This window comes from Eutrigla gurnardus (genome assembly GCF_963514095.1).
Source record: "Eutrigla gurnardus genome assembly, chromosome: 23".
Taxonomy (NCBI): Eukaryota; Metazoa; Chordata; class Actinopteri; order Perciformes; family Triglidae; genus Eutrigla; species Eutrigla gurnardus.
Window position 1 is genome coordinate 15,829,025 of NC_139934.1, and position 25,501 is coordinate 15,854,525.

Sequence of the window (25,501 nt, forward strand, 5' to 3'; positions counted from 1 at the left end):
TGCGCCACTGACACTGAAGCCCACCCCATCCTAATATCTGCCTTTTCACCCCACGGGAAACGCTGTTCCAATAAAGTAATGACATTAAAAACACAAGGCTCAAACATGAATCCAAACCTTCCAGTGGATGAGTGAATGTGTGAGAAAGGGAACAGGATGCCGGGAGGCAAAGAACGGGAGAGGAGGGGAGAGGGAGGTTGGGAGAGCGCCGGGTACCGACCCGGAGGGCAGACGCCTCGTGGTGGGCGGGGAGGGAGAAAGAGAGACGAGAAAACGAGACGGGAGAATAAATGTGAAGCTACAGGGAAGTCAGGGAAGATTACCAGTGATGAAGTTGGAAGTGAGGAAGGGTAAATCAGTGTTAGAAACTGAGACAGGGTGTTATGTGATAGAGGTTTAAAGGTGTAAGGGTGAGAACATGGAGAACAAGACGAGGGCACCGATACCTGAACTTCCTGTGTCCTACTGTATGAGTGTAAAGCACTTTAAAGGGTACTCAGTGCTGCAGGAGCAGGAGGAGAATGAACACTTTTCATTAAAAGAGCCTTTGTGCCATGCAGTTCCTCTCCCTCTCCTGGCAAGCTAGCATCCAACTGTGCTGAAGCCCGGTCTCTTTTCCCCCCGAACAGCTTTGTGAATTAAAAGCTCCTGGCAGCCGGTAGCTGGAGTTTGTTCTCGGCTATATTTGGAATCACATCTTCCGCGGGCCTTTTCTCCCATTGAGGACTAACAATGACACGTATAAATGCACGTGTGCGCAGGTGAATGTTTACCAAACTTAAAATGAGATACAAACAATGAATTAATTGTTTCTCTTTGACAGCGCGGGCTCTCACTGTCTGCAAACAGGAAGGATTTGAGGGCACGCTCGATAGATCAGGTTGCAGGAAAAGTAAATTAGGTGGAGAGAAAATGGGCTTTCTGCACACTCTGGGTGCCTTCGACAGAAAGGTTAATGGCTTTATGAGATTGCGGTGACATATTATTGCAAACAACTCCGAGCAAATAAATTATTTGATTGTAATATCTCAGAAAGCAGCAGTTGTTGCAGCCTGTTGTTAATGGAATATTAAATCTATATGTATATGTGTCATAAGGGCATAAAGCTGCATGCACATGTGTATCAGCATATATATCTGTGTGTATATATATGTATATATATATGTATGTAACACATTACTTTCCTTTGTTCTGTTCCAACAGTTGGATTTCTAAGCCACTGACAGATAGGTGCCAGAGTCTGCGAGGGCCCTGGGGCCACATAAGAGGGCCATTTTGGAGTCACTTACTCTGTGGCAATCAAGCTCAACCTACTACAATGGTGTTCGGACGGCATATGAACATACATAAACCATAGACTATATACAGGAGGTGGACGTAGTCATGGTGATGTCACCCGTTGGTTTGTGCACTATGGTTTTGAAGCCTGGTGTTCGGCATTTTGGCCATCGCCATCTTGGAATTTTTGCAACCAGCGAACAGAAGTGACTAGGGGTGAGTATTGGCAAGAACCTCACGATAGGATGTGTATCACAATACAAATATACAAATATCACAATATTTTGGTCACGATCCGTATCACGATATTACGATATTGCAATATAAATAATGATGAAAACACAAGTACCTGTATATGTACATAAGATGATATTGATCAGAGGACAAATTGAGTCAAAACTATTTAATTCAAAACAGCCTTTTCCAATCACTGGAATACATATTGAAAATAAACTGAAAAGGGATAAAGTACCCTGAGTGACAATGCACAAAATAATAAATAAATGAAATAATTATAGTAATAATAATAATAAAAATATTTTTTTCCTTTTGTGTCACTGTTTGAACACTGAACTGAAATGTGTAAACATGAATCTCTTTTTTTTTTTTTTAAATCAATCTTTGGAGTTGAAAAATCAATATTGTATTGGGCAGCAAAGTATTGCGATATATTGCTGTATCGATATTTTTACCCACCCCTAGAAGTGACCACATTTGGAAGCAACAACCATCTGGATCCATCTGACCTCTGGTGAGCAAATGTTAAGAAAGTTAAGAAAAATCAGACTTCTTTTTGCAACCAGAGGAGTTGCCCCCCAATGGCCAGTAGAGAGAATGCAAGTTTAAGGCACTTCCACTTTGACGTCAGAAGCGGCGGTTGCTGCACAGGAATGCTCCACAGCTGTCACGGCAGCAAGCTTACCCTTAACACAACATATATCACAACTGGAAGTGAGGCATGTGTGTTTTTTTGGTGTCAAGGGAGAAAAAAGGGCACAAAAGTTGTGATACATGTGTTTGCTGCCGTGTATCAAGGCAGTCTATCAGTGACACACTACTAGGAGTTGTGTGAGACAGGCAGTCAGGTGTGTGTGTGTGTCTCAGCTGTCAGGTCTCCCTGGTGGGCCATTACCTCTGATGCTTGGCAAGGGTCTATCACATGTAGGCCATCGACATCAAACCGTACATGAAGACATACACAGGCCCTCTCCTTCCTCACCTTGGCCTGACGATAGCACCGGGGGAATGTACATCCACCACCAAAGACCATTTGTCTTGATAGCAGAGATCGTACGCCCAAAGCGACCTCTCTCTCTCATCTGTGTCCCTCAGGTAGCCGGATGTGTCCGGAGGTAAAAAGGCACGACGTGGCTGACATGGTGTTTTGGCTGATTGACGACGGGCCCGGCTCCCCCCACATGAGAGGCAGCCTGTCTCCCTGCCTGGGGTTTCTACAGGGAAGGGAATGAACTGAGGCACATGGATGTTAAGCAGTAAATCTTTTCGACAATGAGATCTGGACGCGTGCCTGAGAGCACGTGGGCGTCGTTTGGATATGACTGGGGGTGGCACTTATTACACTTCAGCTTAAATGACGGCATGAAAACAAGCAAAGATGGAGAATAATTCATTTTTTTTGTTGTTTTTATGGGGGGGGGACTTTTATTCCAAGAACTTGACATTCCTGGCAGACAGCAGCCCACCAACTACAGATACATGACTCTGCAGTGGGAGAGTGACTGAGGCAGATGTTTGGCTGCGACCCTGGCAATAAGACAGACATGTGGCTGTGCTGCATTCAGAGGAGCAGGTGGTGCCACCACACAGCCATTACCATCTGCACTGATGAGATCGGGGACTTGGCCATGCTGGGTGCTAGATGGTTATTATTCCTTAAAGTAAAACATAAAATAAGCAAATGTACAAGGTGGTAAAGTCAGCAACTCAACCCGAAAAATCGGTAATTAGTAGTCGTATAATATTCCAAAAGGGACCCGTAGCCCTGATTAGTGAGTGCATATCCTAATCTTATTGTATATTATATCATGTTTTTATCACTATAAAGCTTGTTTAATACCCCGCTTGGCACTGGAAATACTGCTGTGATATTTATCCAACATGTTTAGTCTCCCAGGGATTAGTGAGGCACAAATAGAGAATTACTCTGTTTTGAAAGGGTAAACTATGATGGATGAAGAGATGGAGGGGGGGGGGGGGGGGGGGGGGTGACTGAGGTAGGATCGATGGATGCTTGAGGTGGTTGGGTGAATGGTAAGCGGGTAGAGGAAAGGAAAGATGCAGAATGAAGGGATGGATGAGGGGGGAAAAAAGGGCTCGTATCCCTTTAACGTCTTCTGACGTCATGCTGATGCAGATCTGCCCGGCGAGCGGAGGAGAGGAGAGAGGGATGCCGAAAAAAATGAAACTCCTCAGTACTCATTTATCACATCTCTCTGCGGGAGAAGATGGAGAGCAGCCTCACGACATCCTCCGCGGATGAATACCTAGTTCCACCACCGAGTGAGTGAGTGCTGTCATCGCGACAGAAACGGAGGTAAACGCGACAAATTCCTTTTTTTTTTTGCAGAAAAAGCGACCATATTGAGGTCAGAGGAAAGCGTTGCCAAGGCGACCAGCTTGCAAAGGGAGGACACTGCGGCGCGCGTCACACGCCGGGAACGAGCGTGCGCACGTGCAAGCGCGTGCGACAGCGAGCCAACGCGGTCACGGGCATCCACACAGCAGCGGCAGCGGCAGCGGAGGCAGCATCTTTTCACACGCGAATAACGCGCAGTCTGTGTCCGCCGTTACCGAGGCTTGCACCGTGACCCGAGCCGGTGCTCGGCGGTCCTTCAGGGGGATTCATTGAGGATTTATCGACAACGTCCCAGAAAAAAACTGAGTTGCTGCGACCATTGGTGAGCACAGGTGACGCTTCCCGGCTCTCCAAATCTGCCGAGACCCGCAGACACAAGTTGTTTGGGGGGTTATTTTTGTCGTATTAGGCCTCGACACATTGCACAGACATTCTCCCAGAAGGAAAACCGGGCTGTCAGCCGAGAAATGAATTAATATATTTCCGTAGGAGGACGGAGGCGAGCCTGCCTGGAACGTTATCCCGCTGTTTGCGCTGTGTGATGCAGTAGAGCCGCGTTATTCACCGTCTCCGGTCATGAAGTCCCACCTGCCGGCCCGGATGGATTGAACGAAAACAGTGCTTTTTTTTTGAAGGTGGTGTTTTTGTTATTATTAGTATTATTTTTAAATAAGCAAGTACTCTTTGCTCGCCTGACATTTACCGCTGCTGGAGGAAGGTTTAGTGAAGAGGAGGAGGAGAAAGCTCAGGAAAAAAATATCAGTGGGAATCTGGCAACCCAGCAGCTCCCGTGGATCACAAATTAACAGGTAGGCTGAGCTTCTCATTCGACTGAGAAGATGCTTCTCGCTGCAACCCCGTAGATATGTTCTCATAATGTGCATTACAGTTGTATTTTTAATAGTTTGTGTCTGAGGGGGATCTTTGGCACCTGAAATGTTTAGAAATTAGATCTCACAATCAGCAAAATGGGGAAAAAATGTGTTTTTTTTACCCTCTTTACAAACATTTGTTATATTTCAGTCTGTTGCCAATATGCCATTTCTAACATTTAACATATTTAGTTTAAAAAAATTTGGAGTTGTCCAAAACAACAAATGCAGCATGTTTTTGTGTGTGTTTTTTAATGTGGTGTGGATGGGTAATCACTGTATGGTGATGTCAAACCTTCTGTTAATGAGAGTCGTGACCCACAACAGTGAAGATATATCCTCTCTGTACCACGGATAACGACTCGGACCTCCTCTGCTGAAACGAGAGAAACAGAGGCTGCTATTCAGTCAGGAGCTCTGTTCCCCATCCTCCTAATTTGCAGTTTATTAATCAAAGTGCTTCGTTCAGATTGCATCAAGTCGTTGCACGATCTTCGTGCACTTCTTCAGTTGTGTATCGTCTGGAATAATAGCGACATGAAGTGGAACGGAATGGGGGATTTTACAAGCCAACTGGCCTCTGTTGCTGACAGATGACTAAAAATGACGCTCACAAAGGTTCCCCTTCACCAGTCGGATCATCCTTCAACTTAATATGAGCATATCGTCATGGGGTCTTTATACTCAGAAGACCCAGGAAACGCCAGGGCCATGAGAACATATTCCCCTAAATGCCCCCCTCTCCATCCCCACACACACACAACAAGACGCACACACACACAGCACAAAGAATGGGGCACATTTATATGCTGTGGCTGGTGTTGTGGTTCATTCGGATCGGCAGGGCCTGCGAGATGATAGAATTCAGCGGGGACAAGAAGACCTCTGTTCTTATCTGTGGCGATGAGAAGGGGAAGGCAGCTCCGCTCGGCTCCTCTCCTCGCTTTTAGGAAGCTAGTGTGCCCTATATAGCAGATAGGGACGTCTCCTCTGTGGGGAGAAAGCATTTTAATGGAGGTGGGGGTAAAAAAATAAGGAAAAAATGTTCTACTGTCCTTGTGCTAAATAGATTGTTGTCACAGAGGAGTTATTTATCTCCGCGGTGGCTCGGTACAAACTTTGAAGATATTTAACACGGATAAACGTGACACTAATGCATTGTGGAGAGTGATTGCGTTTTTGTGCAAGCATTTGTGTGAGAGGGAGAAATATGAACACAGAATGGGAGAACGGAGGGGGGGGGGAGGGGGGGGGGTCGTAGGGCATTTTTGCAGCAGTGCAATATGGTGTATTCTAATTCTTTTTTTTGGGTCAGTGGCTTACAAAAACACAAAGACCAGGTGGCCTTGTCAATGAGGCCTGCACACACTACCTATGTGTGTGTGAGCATCCTGCATTTGTTTGATTTTCCTGCGTGTGTCCCAAGCAAATGCATGCGAGAGCCCTGAAAACGCTGCTCAATGCCATCCATCCTGTTCAAGCTGCAGCAGAGCTGGAGGTAGATGGGGCTGAAGCGTTGGAAGCGTGTTGTCGGGTAGATTGATGGCTCCTACCCCGGGTCGCTAAGCAGTCAACAGATGCAGCCTGAGGTTGTCACAGGGCGGGTTGAAATAGCCATCACAATCCGCTCGATTGTACTTTAATAGCCCCATCCCTTTACTACACATTTTATATTATAGTTTTTTTTTTTTTTACGTCAGATAAATCGGCGGCGGCGGGTCAGCCAGTGCGCTCGGATGTTTTTACTGTGATGGTGACAGCAGTTGCTGCTAATTTTAGATGAGAGATGTCATCTGTGTAAAAAGTCTCCAGCGTTATGGCAGCTGACATGTTGACTGGAGAGACTCGTCATGATGAATCCTGGGAAAATGAAATGTTTGTTCAGCAAACTTGAAATTAATTAATAAGAAATTAGCACTGTGTTGCTCATATCTTGCTTGTGTCACGAGAAGCAGAGGGGGGAACTGTGTGTGTCACTAATTGCTTTGAAGGCGCAGAGATGGATTTTCAAGAGTGCTGGTGTGATTTTAATTCCAAACAGTCAGAATATGTCTTCTTCTTCTTTCAACTGTGCAATTGTGACTGGAAGAAAATATTGATGCACTGTATCGCATAGCAATATTATGTTTTGTGATACTGTATTCATTTTTAAGAGTAATTCATAGTACGTGCACTTACTTGAGGCAGACAGGCTCAGATTGCACAGAAAGTAGTGCTATTGTGTCGGATGTTAAAGGGACTGTGATAAATGTTAATGCAGACCCCACTCAGATTTACCCAGATATTATGCAAATGGTAATTTTACTTTAAATTAGTTCGAAAAAATATATACATATTGCAAGATAAGAGAACAGTTAGTAGCTGTTTGATACGGCAGCAAGATATGGTGGATTAATTTAATCTGAGCAGAGAGTCTCCCTCTGTGTGTGTTGTGATCTGAGCTTCCCTGTGTTTTGTTTATGTAACTGGGTCGGCTGCCTTTAGGAGCTGTGGGAAGGCCATCGGTATGCTCAGGACTCTGTATGGAGAAGCTAACAGAAGGACTACGTTGGGCTACGAGTGGATGTTCAGCGCTTCCACACATCCCGTGTACCTGTCGCTGTCTTACGAATAACCTCCACCGCCGAATCCAGGCCACGTTTACACGTAGCAGGAATAACATCGTGCACACATCGTTTTGAAAATATGTCATTTACATCAACCTGCATAAATCCGCGGTTGAACGCCATTATAACTATAACAAACCTATGGGCGGCAGTGTAGGGAGAAGGATAAAGCCATGCAAGCCAATCAGAATCCTCAGAATCAACAACGAATAACACGAGCGACTTCCTGCGATGCTTGAGAACCTAAAACCCCGTTTCTCCCAGTTGACCCGACAACACATAACCGCAGTTATCAGAAATCTCCACTTTGGCTGGAGTTTTTAGAAATAATCGTTTTCTGTGATAACAACGGGGTTTTCGTGTAAATGAGAGGCCAAACCGCGTGGAAATATCTGCGTTTTCCCTTCGTGTAAACGGGACCTTAGCCTCCCTCTGCTTCTCTAGTGTAAGATGAAGCTGGTTAAACAGAATAGCCCTAAAATGGATACATGGCTTGGTAATTGACAGCAAGCTGTTCACAATGGGAATATGCCTTTCATGCCTTGAGCACCAGTCGCCTCATGTAATCACCTGTGTTAGTTGTCATGTATGGGCTACCGCTCTACCCACGGAATGAATACGACTTTTGGACTTCCTCCGCCAAAGACAGTATGCTTTTGTAGGACCGTACACACACTCTGCACGACTGCTTTATTGCCTTCATTTCTCGTTAATTGCATTATATTCATTTGTCTTCTCCATCCATTTGATTCTGACTCATTCATTTGCTTCAAAGGGAGCTTGGCTGTTGTTTTTGTGTGTGCAAGGAGTGTGTGTCGTTGCTATGGCAGCATCCTTTTTTTGGAAGGATGAGCGCTGCGTCTGTATATGAAGGCTGCAAAATTCATCAAAAAGCAACTGACATCACCGTATCTACTGCTGCGATGCCCGAGATGCCGGAGGCTGCAGCTTTTTCCCCTTCATGATAAATCCCAGCAAACGGTGTTCTCTGGTGCTTCGCAGAATCTCAACATGAAATCATTACGGCCAACTATTTAATTCCATTCAGAATAAGCAAACTTAGGCATGAACATTTTTTTATTTACTCCAGTTCATAGCTAATGCAGCAATTTTCTTTTAGAGTTACAGAAAGAGCAAAAGAGTAAAAGATTGTATTGTTTTGTTGAGAAATGTTGAGGACCCACAATCCCTCCACATGTCTCACCTGTCTCACCTCCATCCTTCCTCTCTCTTTGTCTCTGCTTCACTTATCTTTCTTTATATTGCGCTCTGTCCAAACATTCCTTCCTCCGTTTCCTCCGCTTGTCTTCAAACCTGCACGTCGTCAGTCAACCCGAGGCGAACACCGCTGTAGTGTCCCCCGTGGGCTCATTAAGGTTAGCTCAAGGTCGAACGCTCTCTGATACATTTTGATCGAACCCCTCCTCCCCGAAAACAAATAAAACCTGATATTTGCTTCCCAAGTCTCCAGCAAACGGCAGCGGCAACCTTCACATCGCCACTCCTCCCACGTCCCGCTAGAACCAGGCCGACCACCGGCCAAGATCAATGAACATTTACTCCTCTTTTCTTCAAAGAGATAAAAGCCAATGGAAGATAGAGACAGTGAGAAACCACCCTGAACAGCTATTGGCCAGCTCCAAAGTGCTATCGCTCCTCTCAAGTTGGACAGTGCAGGATGTTGGATACAGCTCTCCTTCCTCTGACAATAGAGAACCTGCAAGAATTAAAACCACTGTTGGGTGAGTGATTCCCTTCATAATAGAGGTGCAAGGCTACTGTGGGATTTCATGGCTCCGTGTTGCAGAGTCGGGTCCTGAATAGAAAGCACGATACAGATTTGATGGAATCAACAGTGCTGGAGTCAGCAACAGCCGGGATTAAATACATCCTGCTTACTGGCCAATCAGATTGACTGACAGGCAGAATCCATGTTGCTCTGAGCGGTGCAGCTGATCCCTCTGGCGAACTGAGTGCTTTCCCTGTTTTTTCTGCAGCCATGGGAATTCTACCTGTGTGCTTTGTTTTTTGTCCATAATACCCCTCTGCGATTCTTTTCATAGTCGGGAGATTTTATCCACAAATCTCACTGCAACATTTGGAGATTAATGGGTTGATGAAATAACCTTTTTTTTTTTGTCTCCCTGTGTTATTCATTCCTGTCTCGTGTTCTCTCTCAAACACACAATGCTGCAGCGCATCTTCCTCTCACAAGCTGCCTAGTTACATTTTGCCTTCGATGGGGACGCAGAGAAATTGAGTGAGTTATGGTATCGACAGCATCTCAAGGTCAGGGGTAGCCACATCGCTGCGAGGGCTCCATAGTAAACCCTCAGCATCGCAAACAAGCTGCGGGTCAACAGGTCTGAAGACAGGCAGGTAGGCAGGCCACTATATACCTGCCCTCTTACCCAAGACACATACAGAGAGAGGAGGAGGAGAGGATGTGCTCGGAAAGTCAAGCGAGCCGAGATGTCACCAGAAATTGAAACGAGCGGCGGTAGCAAAGTGAAAAAGCAAACAGGAGGCTGTTTCGGAGAAGCAAGCTGTGAAGGAGCATACTGTACAACAGGAATAGAGAGAGAGAGGGAGAGAGAGAGAGAGAGAGAGAGAGAGAGAGAGAGAGAGTATTGCCACGACATTACAACACCGCCATCTCTATTGGTCTTAACATCTGCTATATGCTACCTCTTCCCTGCTCTTGCACACGCATTAGGCTGACACACCAGCACACACATAAGTATGAGCTGTCAGCCGGGGCCCTAACAACCAGCTAGAGAAAGACCAGTTGAATGGTAATGTTGGCGAAGGAGGCGGCAGCAGTAGCGGCTGTGTTGGCCAACACGCTGAAGTGTTATCACCGCTGCACTGTAAAATATGAGGTGGTTATAGAACACACACTGTTGTGCCTGTTGTGCTGGTGTGTGCCGGGGCTACAGTCAAGCAAAAATAGTCTCAGTGGAGGGAAGCTCAGTGGCTGTCCCACAGTGCAGGCCCGGGCCTTTATCCATTTCATGACCAACCATTTACATAAGTGGCGGTGGGGTGCGGTGGTTGGGTTCAAGGCCTGGAGCTGCCGGCTAATAGGCCCGTTGGAAGGGAGCTGCTCCGAGATCAGGCGGCAGCAGCAGGAGGCGGAGACTAAAAGCTGCGGTCCAGTCGGACAGTTTCCAGCAGCCTTCACAGAATTTACAGGAAGTGACAGAAATATTACATCTTGTTAGATGTGATCTGTAGGCTGTCTGCGCCTGCGTTCAGATTGATTTGTATTTGTTTGTATATGTGTGTATGTCATTGTATTCTATCATTTGTTCTTTTATGTCTGCCTCTTATAGGACATTAGAATTGCTCACTTTGATAAGTGCTATACAAACAACCTTTATTATTGTTATCATTATTATTATCATCAACCACACAAGAACAGATTAAACCTTCATTGCACAACGTGAGACTAACAGCCTACAATCTGGCGATAAAAAACCTGAATTACACATAGAGAGCATTATCTGCCTAATGTGGTGTTTGTTGTCAAAACTAAGAGCCGATCAGCTCTTTGATAAGGCGACAGCCAGGCAGCCCATCATGCCCTGGGTTTTGCAGTCGGTGGAGAGTAACTAGGAGAACCTGGCTCCAAAAACTGAGAAAACTGAGAGATGTAGTTAGTCACAGCTGTGGATCTCCTAGGGGTTACTGACTGGAGGAGCTCTGGGTGAGCTGTCTTTAGCAACATAGTCACTACCTCCTTACCTGCCATAAGGATGGATGTGTTGGTTGCATGTGTACAGTTGCTCGCCACCACTTCAACCTCAACTGAGAGAACTAAGCCCCTGCCCCTCCACCTCTAAACAAATGGAGTGTTTCAAGTACTTCTGTATGCCGTCTAGCTCCAGTTGATGCATTGTTAGGCTGCTGGGCTTTAGCTGTCGTGATGGCAAATGCTAATGAAAAGAATAAGCCTACATAGTGAATTAGGATGTCTCTACCTTGACAGGCCCTTCCTAGTTCCTGGATGTATTTGTGTGTTTGTGTGTGTGTGTGTGTGCGTGCCGGATAGACGGAAGCAGAGGCGCGACAGTGATGAATGAGCAGCAGAATGGCAGCGTTACACTTTCGCGCTCGATGATGCCAAGCAGGCAATGATCGTTGCTGTTATTGTCACAATCGGCAAAGAAAACACGACCCCTCAGGATGAACAGGGACTCACACGTGCACACGCACAAACCTGCAGCACACACACACACACACACACACACACACACACAGGAAGGAAAAGGTTCTTGTGCACAAAAGCGAAAATGCCTCAAAACCTTTAGCAAACCTTTTCTCCTTTTTAGCGAAAGTCGTTTTCCTTTTTTGTTTTCTCTTAATATTTAAGGATGCGCCATGTGTATCCTCCATCCTTCATAGAAAACAATGTGTGCCGGTTGAATCATTCATCTATGGCTCTTCAAACTGTCTCTCAAGGCTGAAGCAATTCTTCTGCTGACAAATGGTAGCAGGAAAGGGGCTAAATTCCAATCTGTGTGGATCACTCCTGGGACAAACACCTCGCATGAGCAGATTTTGTGGACAATACTTGCACAGGTAGCAGCTCCCAGCGCCAGGGACATATGTCAGTGTTCTGACTCGCACTGGGCTTTATTGAGTGCACTTATCTGCTATCCTCAGGCTATAGTATCTTGGTGTAAATGACTCATCTTCCATGTGCAGTGCCCTTCATATGTCCCTTCAGTCTGGAGTTTACCGAAAGTGTAAGAAAGAGGTAAAGGGATTTTGTGGTAAGACATTTAAGATTTTAGGTGGACAGAGTGATCACAGTAGGAATGTAGAAGATTAGAAATACAAACACAAAGTATAGGAAGCTTGGAGTTTTAAGGTAAAAAGGACAGGAATGTAGAGGTGAAAGAGCTCACCATTAGATACAGAATAATACGGCCTCGTCCCCCTGATTAGCCAGGAATCATGATCACATGCTAGTGCTAACGGCTAATAAGTGGTGAGTGCTTCGCCAGAATATGTGTTGACATGTATCGCTTTAGATGGTTGATTGGGGGTGTTTCTGCATAGATGAGGAGCTGGGAAGAAAGCAACCAGAGCTCCCTAGTGCCTACATGAAACAATCTCTTTCCATTTGGGTTTAAACTCCAGAGGCTTGGAAACAAGAGGGGGGAATAGGCGGAGGGGGCGGCGATTTAGAAGGCTGCAAGTCAGCAGGATTTTCTGGCCCTGTTTCATTCACTGCTCCTTCTTCTTCCTTCTCTCTCTCCTTTTGTGGGGAATAAACACATTTCAAAGGATGAGCTCTATCCCTGTCACTGGAGAATGTGCTTCACATTCTGGAAGAAGTACAGTTGATGTGCGTGCATGTTATTCCTCCTTTCCAGATTTTTTTTGTTGACAAGTAACAGGAATAGATTTTCCAAAGGACTCTGAAAGAGTGGCCGTGGATCTTATTTTGCACAAATTGACAAATCTGAAGAGCTGAAGTTGTATTGATTAAAGCAGATAATCCAATAGCTCATGGTCATCAGTAACTAGACATTCCCATCAGAACATTATTGGATGGTCTCAGTCAATTTAGTTAAGCACACAAATTAGACCCCCACAGTTGGCTCCACATCCTGCCAAAATCTGTCTACCTCTCTTGCATCACCCTCCTAACCTCCGTCCCCTTCCATCCATCCCTTTATTCCTTGCCACCGGCCACTCCAGCGAGCCTCTGCCCTTTCCATTTTCTCCCCTCTCCACTTAATTAACCCATTGATCAGGATGCTTATAAATCAGTCCTCTGAAGAGGCCCTCGTAGAGCACTCCCATTCCCCTTCCCTCACACCTCTCACCCATTCCTCCATTGGCCACACTCTTCCACAAGGTCCCTGGGCCACCCTCAGCCTCAATTGTATCATCATCTGAAACCAAATGGATTTTTTTTACATTTCTGTCCATTCAGCTGCTCATAGATTTACAACGGGGCACCGAAAGCTCGAGAGCGTGGAAAGAGAAATTAAGGCAAGTAGGGAGCAGGGAGTTGGAGGTCAATGCTGCTCTTGTCCAACCCCTGAATTCATTAGACTCACATAGCTCAACCTTTTCATGGCATCCCCCTTGTGTCCGTAAATGTTTCCCCCTTCCTTCCGCCTCTCTCTCTTGTTCTCTGTCTGACCTGTTCTCCAGAGCAGGGTGCTGGGGCCTTCTCAGAGGTTGGCCCAATTAGGAGGATCTCAGAGATCGGTAAGGAGGGAGACCATTAGAGCATTTTTCCTTCCTTTTTCTTTCTGTCCTGGCTCTTGACTCTTTCCTGTTTATATTGTTTGTAACCCCTTGACAAGTTCCGCCATATCTTCCCTCTATTACTCAACCTCTTTCATTGGTCCTCTTTTCAACTTAACCCCCTCTTTCATGTTTCTTCCTGAATCTCCTGACTTTCAGCAAGCTGTGCTCCATCCCCTCTGCAATCAAATCCCCTTCACCCTTACTCTCCCATATGTCTGTAATATTTTATCCATGCTCTATGGTGCATCACACCCTTTGCACTCTTTCTAGTTTTCATCCTTGCCTAACGGAGTGTTCAGGGGTGCTAAATGGATCCGAACCAGGAACATGTGTAATCTGTGGTCCAATTCAGGAAGGGTGGACGGTCTGATTTAAAGCCTTGGCTCAGTGGTATATGATTCATTTATATTCGGAGGTCTCCTGCTAGGGCCACAGTCAGGGATTGGAATTTTACTGGATTTGAAGTCCGTAAATATAGAATGCTTTGACAAACTGCAGAGGGGGAATTCATATAGAAAAGAAATATTTTCTGTTGAGAGTCTCGGGACAAGATCTTTGTCACAATAAAGCTCACAGGGGTTAGAGCCTGTGTGGCACAGGGGAAATATACTTATTCACCCCCATAGTGAGCTGGGTTCGCTCCTCGGCAGGAATGCTTCATCACCACTTTTGGCAGGTACCGATCGGGAGGGAAGCCAGTCAGGGATGTCTTTGTTGCACTGCACTACTGTCTGTGTGGAGTGGGATGGGACAAAGGATAAAGGATTCAATATAATTAAAAAAAAACACAATAAGTTGATTTTGGGGAATTTAAATTATCGGGATAATCAAAAATGTCGTCACAAATGAATTGAAAAAGCTGTCAAGCTCACTATCATGGTAGAGAAGTGAAATATAGATATAGAAAACACTGGATCCAAAATAGAATTAAAAAATCTGTCTTATCTGTAACGCAATGAAAGAATATTTGTTCATTAACAAAATATAATTTGATTCCAGTATGTTTTAGCACCACGAAAAGGTCAGGATAATATCATGAATTGCAATGATTTTGGCAGAATAATATATCGAGACATCTTTTCAATTCACTTGTGACATTATTCACCATTATCCCGATGATGGAAATTCACCATGATCAACTTATTGAGTGACAAGGCTCATAAAGATGGGCTTTTGTGGCTTTACCATATTGGATGTTTGCTGTGCTTGATACTTCTTCTAACCTTGGCAAGTACTTCTGTTCTTTCTAAAAGGATAGCTCTAAAATAAACATACAGGAGCTAGTGCCATCCTGTGTCAAAAAAAGACTGACAATACAAAGGAACAGAATGCCTGCAGGGCAAAGTAGAGTTGGGCATGCCCAGGGGGTGGGCAATGGATTCTTGTCTGCTCATGTGGTGGCCTACTGTTGTTAAGGCTCAAGAAAATGATTCTGCAGAAGATGTTGTTGCCATATGTAACCTCGGCGATCCAGCTCATGGGGTTATCTCTCTATACATCCCTCCCTTTGTATGAGGGAAGGGGAAACAGGGCAGGAGCAAAATGTCCAAATATGTGTGTGTTTTTTTTGAGAATATGATGAGAATGAGGCACTGGCTTTCATCACCTGCTGGTAATGTTGCAACAGGTTTTGGAGGAGAATCCTCATCGTTGTGCCAGACTTCTATATGCCTAAGTGGCTCCCATGGTTCAACCTGTCACGCTCATGTAAACACGCAAGGACACGCATGCAGGTTTACTCGCCTCGGGCATATTTCACTGGAGCTGTCGCTGCAGCATGAGAATAAATATGTTTTAGGGCATAATCTGATCTGCCAAGTGCCCTCTCTCGCTCACTAGTCTTCTGTACAACAGTTATAATGCTATTACATTTACTGTTGTCAAAGCCAGACTTCAAGGTCAGTCACGACCGACAGGGATTTAGAGTCAGAGCTGAGCAGAGAACAAGTTAAACATTGTGGGTTTTACGCATTAGAGTAAAATGATTCCCAAGGGTTCTACAAGTCAAGGTCAGTGATAACACTATCATATGTGGCTGGATGGGGATATTAAACACAATCCCCAACTTCATCCCTGGCGTGACAGAGTCTACAGAGATTAGCATACCTGTCGGCCCTTCAGTCAGCATGATATGCATAATGTTATATATTAGATATTTTATAAAGAATCTTGTTTGACAGTAATTATGGACTATGACATTGTCACTAAGCTGTTCACCACCTGTGTCATCTCAGTGTATGAAAAAACAATATTCAATTATTCAATTCAGGATTACGGATGTAGATTTGAACTCCCATATGAAGCACAAAAGCATATTTTTGTTGGACAGCTTAATTAGTTGAAATAGTAGTAGTTTGAGGTCAAGTTTGGCAGTGGGGATGTCACAGTACCAGCAATGTAGTAGTTAATAGCAATATCAGTGAAATTCCAGTTCTTGATTCAATACCACAGTAAGATACAAAACATTGAATCCCATATACTTCAACCTGCACACTTGATAACTGTTTGCATACTGTTTTTTTGCAAATATATTAATCCTTGATAATCTGCAAAAAAACAACAACTACATTTTGCAAGTTGAGTTAATGATAATAATTAATTTTCCTTTGCCCATTACTCTTTCTACTGACTAGAGCCTGAACACATCGTACAGTACCTCAAGGAAAAATCTATGCTGCCCAGCAACTGCTAACAGCTAACGCTACTAGCTCGTATTTCAACATGGATTTGTTGTTCATAGTGTATTATCAATGCATTATCTGGGACATTTTTGGGACCCCATTAGTCTCACGCCCTGATCACTGTACTGACATTACCTGTATGATGGTAGAATCATTTGTACAGTTACTTTTTTTTATTTCAACATCGTGGGACCAAAGTATTGGCATGCCATCCCAACATGGCAGCGTGTTGTCACTTCTATTTAACCTCTAAACAAGTTTGAGTTGAAGATGCCATGATAATTGAAATCAGGGTAATATGCTTTTTTGATTGAGGGAGCCACAGATGCCGATACCAGACTCGCTCCTCTGAGTCTTGCTTCGCTTTTTTTATTTTCAATATTTCTTTTAACTGTTTAACTGACAGCACGGCTAAACGGTTAATAATGAACATCCCTACAGCAAACTCTGCTCCGTCAACACAGAGTTGAATATTAAAATGTCAGCAACAGCATCCTTTATTGTATTGTTTTTATTTGTTCCAGTCAGAATGTGAAGATTATCTCATGGAAATAAAACATCTCCTCAAAGCGTTTTAGTTGGACATTATTCCGAACTCATATCGGTACTTGGTCTGAAAGAAAAATTGATGCATCCCTAGTTTGATTGCTGCTGCAATGTTGTTTATGCATCACTGAACAATCAAAATGAATGGAAAAAAAAGTCTGTTACCGACTGAACCATGACCTTCCAATCATCATACGTACTGAACCCTTGGACTGTTACACTGCTCGAAGATGCACAATAACAGCTGATCTCAGATGTGAGCTATAGAGTACCTTGTGCGAAGACTTGATACATGATTCCTTAAAAAGCCTCCCCTTTCACATCCTGTACCTTAATCCCCAACATTATCCTCAACCTGGAAGCAGTGAAGTGGTGGTAAAGTATGACTTGCAGTCAGTCATCATCATAAAGCCGACGCCAGCCTCAAAACCCAAGCTGTAATAACCCAGCATGAGACCAGAGAAGGGCTTGTCCCCAACACATAAAACCACCTGCTTAGAGCGGTATTGATCTGTGTGGGTTTTTTTTTTTTTTTTTGCTTTGAAAGAGTCAAATTAATTGCAATTCAGCCCAAATGGTAGTTGAGGAGTTTAGGTATGTAGCCTCTACCTCCTTCCTGCTGCCAGCGCTCCTTGTGTTGAACAGGGATACGCTAAATCGGAAGCAACATCCAGTCTATCATGTTATCTCGAGCTGATGCATGATGGGTACAGACCCTGGCACAAAGCGGGAGTCATTATTCACTTGGCTGTCTGTGATGGAGTAGCTGCTGCTGGGAGGACTATTGGCGGCTCTTTGCGTCACATTATGGACGACAGGCAAAGCACCACCCGCATATAAACAGCCTCGCTGCATTGAGAAGTATATGAAAGCATCCCGGGGAGATAAATACTAAGGGAAAGAAAAACAAATAGCAATGTAATATCATTTCAGTGGGTATAATTTGCATTTGAAATAAACAATCCCTGTATCATCCAGAACCACACACACACACCAAGCAAATACCACATGGCTCATTAGAAGTACAGACCTGCATGTTGAGTCGTCATCCTCCAAATTTCCATAGACGGCCTTTTGGGAGCATGCATAGTAAGTCATTTAAATAAGGACACGGCAGTGTGAGAACACTATAGACCTTTTATGTTTGTAAACAACGATGATGTATTTTTGTGGGCTGGGCCAAACTGGTGCCAGAAAGTGACAGATCTTTAGCACTGTCACATGTGGGCGTCAACATCATGAAGGAATATGTGTCATCTGTGCCGTTTATGAATAAGCCAATTGCAATGTTATGGAGTATCTGGATATCTATTGGCAGATATTAATATATATATATCCTCTTATTATTATGCCCTGAGTTTATCTGATCTGCCTTTTATCTGATTGTTTTTTTAATAATTATATTGAATTTTTTCTCTACACTTACCATGATATGTCTTCAAACATTCCTGTTTTATATCTGCGCATGTTGGCCAGTGTCTGATCGAATGATACGATAGGCTAATATCAGCCTATTAAGTTGGCTGACCGATAAATTGGTGGGGCTCTAGTTGTTATCTCCATCATTGATTTTGTCGTGTGTGATAAAACAGCAGAGGACACAAAGGAATTATGGATGATTTTTTGCTTCAAAGCGTGTCTTCCATGACGGTTTTCATGCATGGCATGAAGATTGTCTTCTTTACATCCCCAGCCTGACATCCTACGGCACATCAAGTCATTTATACTACCGAAGATATCGTCTTCAACTTGTTTCCGCTGTTTATCTGTCACGCAAGATCATTTGAGAATTCGTGACAAAAGCGTCGTACAGTCAATGTGTGCTGACACGGCAAGCACGCTCACACACAGTCTGCACACTTTAAAGTCACTCAAGCATGGACGATGCTTTCCTTAAGTATCAATTTACCACAGTCACACGTATGCATGATTGCACATATACACACTTTGACACGCGTCAGACACTCACCGTAAGCACTGACACCTGGAAGTCATGCTGCACACACAGCACATTACCCAGTCTCTTCTCAATGGCTTGTAAATGGTGCAGACGAGTGTTGCATCTGTTTATGGCTTTGTGGGATAAATGTCACATCGATGTCTGGCTTGCCGATCTCTTGCATGAGGCCCACTGAAAAGTTCACAGGCATTATGCCTCTGTATCTTTGTCGTCAAGGAGAATGTTAGTTTTCTCCTGAAAGGTTTCCCTAAGTACCCTGCTCGATAAAAAAAAAAAAAAAAACTCCAAACAGTCAATTCTACCTGATGTATGATAATACAACCATTGTATTAGCTATCTCGTTTTCTCATTTTGAATAAGCACAATGATTATAATACGATGGTTTAAAAGGATTCTGGAAAGCTCCACTAATGGAAAACAGTAACCTATCCTGCCCAAAATGTAATGAGTATAACACAGCTTGTTTCACCCAGTGAGAACACTCTCATGTGGACATTTTCCTGGTAAGTGACCTCATCTAGTCACGCCAATATTGACTGTTCCCTCAGGAGCAAAGGTGGAAGAAGTATTATTCTAGCACCACCAAGCCTGTTGGGAAGAATGGATCGTTAGTTTTACAAAGTGTCTAACTTTGACACTAGAGGTAAGTGTTCCCCGAGAGTCAGTGTTGGTTTCTAACCATGACTTTGATTGTTCCCTGAGCTCACACAAGTCGTTTTAATTCTAACCGTAATAGGTCCTTCACTTTAACCAGTAGTTTAATTATTTTGTGATGCTCATATAGGTCGTTCTGGTTCTGCTTTTAACACCGGATGCTGCTGTTAGCATCCTGTCTCACAATCAAAGCTGACTTCCTTTAACCATGATGGTTACCTTTGCCTCTCCTTACACATAAAAATGCTTTTTATTCCTCAGAGGTACCATTTGATAAAGATAAAGATAAAGATCGGTTCCATATAGCACCAACATCTGTTACTCTATGAGGAAGAGGCTCAAGCATGATTTTTGTTTGGAGTCAACATCGCCCCCCAAAATCCCATATCATATGTTTAATTGTCATCAAACAAAAACAGGCAACACCAAGAAGGGTTCAACATAATTCACCTATCCTGATGGAAGGAACACTGAGTATATCTCAGCTGTATGCAGTCCCACCTCCTCTTTATATGCAGCTTAACACACACATACAGGCTCTTTACGTACTTCCCGAATCCATTTCCCCTCTTCTTCCTCCGGCTCCTTCCACTCTGCTCTCCACTTCCAGTTATGTAAGGCCCAAAGCAGGTGTTGTGGAGAGATTGTGTTTTTCAAGCTATTTCTGGGCACAGGTGGACACGGACAGTCAAAGCAACACATCAACACTCCCCAGACGACCCTGCCATTCAGGAGCCCAGATGTTACAGCTCTCACATGACTACACCTGTGTGTGTGTGTGTGTGTGTCTGTGTGTGTGTGTGTGTGTGTGTGGATAGTGTGTATAGGAACTCCGGTGTTCCAGGCGCTTCACACTGACATTGTGGGAGAAAAAAAACGTGCAAGGCAGCAACATAATCTGATTGTATCTGCACACACAGTGCCACAAATACATTTATCTTGCACTTAAAGACTGCTGTGACACCAGTTTAATAGCCTCAGGCTGGATAGCTACCTTTTACACTTTTACTCCATCAAGCCACACGACATACATGCTACTTAACTGCCACGTAGAGAAGATAAAAGTCCTACAGGCTACATGTTTATCTGCAGGTAAACCGGGATGCGGGACCATTCTCTGGTAGTGACACTCGGCTGATAAGAAACAGAATGGGATCTGTAGCGCGCCTGGGCCTTGACGATGAGACTACCCATCACTGTACGCATATACATGTGTGTACATTTGGCAAGAAAAGGTTTGTGATGGGGAGATTAGAGGCGTATTTCAATGATAACGCTGGCTTTTAGACGGTGACATGTTAGCCTGGCTGATGCTCATGATGCTGATGCACAGGATTATCCCATTACAGAGACCTGGGCATTAGTCACACACCTCAGGGAACGGATGGAAGTTTGAGGAGGGGTGGCGGAACGAGGACAAAATGGAAGAGGAAAGTGATGGAGAAGGGAATGAGAGGGACATTGGAGGGAAGGAGCATAAAAGAAAAAAAGGGTTGAAAGCAGGGATGAAGTGAGACTGCTGCATGGATAGAAATAGAAAGGGGCAAAAGCACCAGAAACCAAGACGAGACATTACGGGGAGAGCTGGAACACGAGATAAAAGCAGATGATGAAGATTTGATAGTGTGGCTGTGAAAGAGATGGAGTGCATTAGGGAACAAAACCATGAATGATGCATCAAAGAAAGGACTCTGTTTGAGTTAGTGGGGTGGAGGGGGTCGCTTGAAAAGAGAATTTTATAGAAAGGGGAAAAGAAAGGCGATTGACAACAAAAGCAAAATGGAGGATCGCTGTGGATGGAAGCAAGAGGAAGAAAAGATGGAATAAAGGGGAAAGATGGGAGATGAGAGGCAACAGAGAGGAGTTATTCCTGGACCAGAGTGACAGGAAGAGAAAAGGGATGAAAAGGGGAGGGATGAATGAAGAAGTGTATACGAGAAGGAGAGCTAGAAAGAGGGGGGGAGAAGAAAGTAGAGAATATGGTGACGAGGGAAAGAGAGAGAGAGAGGCTGATGAAAAGAGAGGATAGGTCATTATTCTGTCAACCTCTTTCCCCTGTGCATTGATCCAGTGATCTGGCTCGCCTACACACACACACACGCACACACACACGCAGGGGCAATAGATGTTGAACCTGCATTGATTTGATTGGGGCCCTGTCTGGTCTTGTGTTGGGTCATTGTTTACGAGTTCTGTGTACAGTACATCAACACACACACACACACACACACACACGTACAGCACCGTGGTTTACAGCCCGACTCCAGCGTTGCCCTTGAGTGTGTCCATATTGCAAACACAGCCTTCTATCAGCCAAACCCAATCTATAGATTTAGGGCTCTTATTTTGTAAAACTGACAAATAGCAGACCTCAGGAGGACTGTAAACCAACTGCCAAACAAACATAAGATAACTGGTAGGTTTTATGGGGTCACTTTCACAAGCATGGCCGGGCCACTCCTAGAGGAATTTACTATACATAAGCTGTTTCCATTGAAATGGGGAGTAATAGCATTGTTACAGATCGTGTAATGTAATTAGGGTCATGGGATAGGGAGCAGCGGTAACTTTGGTAGGCATGGGGCAGTAGGAGAATATCATGTCGCCATTATCCTGCCAAAATAATTAAAATAAAATAAAAACTTGTTTCTTCACAGATCTTTTTTGAGGAAAAATCTTTTTAAAGTGAAAAACAATCACATAATCTTAAATAAGATGACCATAAATCCAAAGATCTGCCTATTTTATAAATAAAATATATACATTTTTGAACATGTAATATTGTATCCTGTATTTTAAAAACAGGCTCTATTTTTTTACTTATCTACCACGATAGCGAGCTGCATCTTTTTCAAGTCACTTGTGATGATATTTAGGATTATTCCAAGATTAAGCATTCACCACCATCACAAACTTAGATTGCAGCCATATGTTCTTCATACAGTTTTTCTAGATTCTAGATCTAGATTTAAACAAATTGCAATACATCACCTTGCTTACAGTATAGCAATTTGTTGCATCGTGTCATGATCCAAATACACAGCCCTGCACACTTAAAAATGTTGGGTTAAAAACAACCCAATATGGGTTATTTTTTAACCCAACACTGGTTAAATATTGGACAGAACACATGCCGGGTTATTTTGACCCAACAAGTTGGGTTGGTTTCCTTAAACCAACAGTTGGGTTGTTCATACAACCCAGTTGGGTTGTTCATATAACCCAACCATAGGCTCATTTTGACTATACTGCTGGGTTCTTTCTACTCAATCAGTTGGGTTGCTAATATCTAATTATTAATATTTTATTATAATTATATAATATTGTTATGGTATTTATTGATTAAATATATTCTGACACAAAAAATTAAGAAAAAATATTTATTAAAATTCAAAATTCACAGAATACAAAATATTTTAAGTAACAAACTTTTTATCAAAAATAGGGAACAGTGATTTACACAAACTTGAGCCTGTCGCCTATTCTGGGAATCAAGGTGGTGATGGTTGGAAGATCAAGGTAGCCAAAGCTCTCTTCATCAATTGCCTCCTCTGGAACACAGAAAAAAAAACCATTAAAATCACCACACCAAAATCTTTTTAGTGCTTGTGTGTTCCTTTCTATTCATGACTTGCACCTGGTTTCATTATATAATCTGAACCTGTTATGATATGGCCAGGTGTTACAGAAATTCAGTTTTATTGTACAGAATTCACTGCAGTAGAACTATTGTAAAATGTTCAAATTAATGGGACACAATTGTTGTAAACATCCCAGATTTAGCTTTAAGATATTTAAGGTTAATAGAGTATCTATCTGGTACAACACTCAAACTATTTTCTTCCTTAAAATTAATATGGGAAAATAGTGGTCCTTTAGCAGACAGTAGCTTAAGGCTCAGTGAATAATTATCCCAATTTATTTATAATAGTAGTGGCTACCAAGTTAGTACCAATAAAATGATGTGACATGGAAACAACTTAAATTGACTTACCACTAAACCTGTCAATGAGCCCTGGAAGCTGCCACTCAATCAATTTGGATCTCACAAAATCGTCCATGAGGTGGGATAATCAAACTGCAAAACCAACACAAAGAATTAAAATAAAACAAACGTATCATAAATAACTCATTCAGTAACGTTAAATCAAAGGTATTTTCACTGTTGTAACAATTAACTTCTCTACGGTTTTAAACTTCGACTTGAGCAAATAAGAAAGTTACCGGTTCCCCCTCGGCAAACTCAAGCTGGCTAATACAGCGCGGATTGGCTGGCTAGCTGAGGCTTGCTAGCATGTAGCGGGGTAGCCAAAACCAAAATCGATCCCCCACCGCGGTCAATTGGACTCATAATATATTTTTCCTTCACTCGGGTTTACAACACTCTCCTACTTACGTTGTTATACATGGAAGCCAAATTGATGAAAAACCTCACGTTGTCCTCCTAACTTTAACTTTAAAACACTCGAGTTACTTCGAAACTGCTACATAGCGACCCAGCTAACATGCTAACTTGCTACGTTTAATGAAATTGAGTTTGTGCATGCTAATAACGTTAGCTAACGGCTTGCTGACTTACCAATAGATAGTAACGTTGCTCATTGGTGCTTCATTAACTCACATCTAAACCTTATATTTCCTAAAGCCCTGGCCGCAAAGGCTTCCATGTATTAAAACCATATACGTTTACGTTGGCCCACTGTGGGTGTGCATAACTGTTAACATACGTTACCCACAACAAGCTATCGCTAACGTTAACTACAAATGACCGAGAGCTCACAATCACTGCTACACACGCTCATATTACGTTGAACCATTCGTATGACCAACATACACGGTTACTACAATAAGCTTTATATACATATTATTCATATAAATTAAACATTGTGGTGAAACAATAGTGCACACGTAACAAACCTTGCTTTGTATAGAGCTGAGTCTCTCAGTATGTCCATGACCGTGGCGTTAACGTTACTGTTGGTCGCGCATGCGCGAACGTCAACCCAACATGTTGGGTAGTCCGAAATAACCCAACACAGTATAATGGAAATTACAACCCAACAGCTAATAACTCAACTGCCAACGACAATAACCCAGCAAATTGGGTTCTTAGATTACCCAACTTAATGAAAACAACCCAATTAAACTAACCAACAGTCTCAACTCAGCTGTTGGGTTGAAAAAATAACCCAACAATTCTTTGTGTGTGTGTGTATCGTCAGGATTTTGTTAAATATCCGCTCTCCTATAAGCACATGCTTTTTTCGTAATACCTTAGTTGTTGCCTGAAGCCTGGGTGACAGCATCTCGATCCGTGGGAGCATACGGGGGTAAAATAGAATATGTGTGTGTGTGGAAAAACACTTTAAAGGCTTTAAAGGTTAGACATGCACACTGAGGCAGACTTTCTTGTTTTGACTGGGGATTTGAGTGGGTTGCTGTCAGATGTAGCCGCACAGCAACGGTAACACGAACTGAGAGGATCTCCTGTTTGTCTTATGATATCTTTAGAAATTAAAGTAGTAGACGCTGCCACCCAAACATGAGTGGGAGTTAGGCTGGTTGAGCAGTTAAACACTCAATGGCAGTGAGTCATTCATTACAATACATTGAAGGAAGAGGCAGTAAACAGCAGAGAAGCTGTGACTAGATGCATGAACATAGATTTGGTCATTATACTCACTGGGACTTTGATCATTATGCTTCCACTTAAATGTTAACACTTGAAACATGTGACACCTTGACATTTTGGTCCAGATATTTTATTAAGGCTGCAGTGAAAAGAAACTGTGCTGAAAATAAGTATTACATTTCTTTTTCTGAAGACATCTTAGTCAATACTGAATAATTGTTAGTTTCAAACTATTTGAATGTATGTTTTTGGATATGGCCAACCTGAATATTATCTATACGATACCTCCTGGTTTCACTGCAAAAAATTAAAATAAGTGTCAGCTGGCTGGAGGGAGATATATAGTCTATATAGTCTATATACTATTGTACATTTCCAGTAAATCTCTCAATATAAATGGTGT

At 43.2% G+C, this 25,501-nt stretch overlaps 1 protein-coding gene and 1 long non-coding RNA gene across 3 annotated transcripts in view; one reads left to right on the top strand and one right to left on the bottom strand.

Annotated features, from left to right (window-relative positions):
• The first annotated feature begins 3,707 nt into the window (after positions 1 to 3,707).
• LOC311008589 (neuroligin-2-like) overlaps positions 3,708 to 25,501 on the top strand; it is a 217,323-nt gene continuing 195,529 nt past the window's right edge. Inside the window, exon 1 of one of the 2 annotated variants that reach the window (XM_084002315.1) lies at positions 3,708 to 4,683. The gene's annotated coding sequence lies outside the window, so the exon portion shown is untranslated. The remainder of the gene's footprint in view (positions 4,684 to 25,501) is intronic. The other variant, XM_084002314.1, reaches the window with a different exon arrangement.
• LOC311008787 lies at positions 22,833 to 24,667 on the bottom strand. The gene is made up of 2 exons (XR_014596558.1): positions 23,461 to 24,667; positions 22,833 to 23,017 (listed from the first exon to the last, which is right to left on the bottom strand). It is a non-coding gene; the product is annotated as an uncharacterized lncRNA (long non-coding RNA).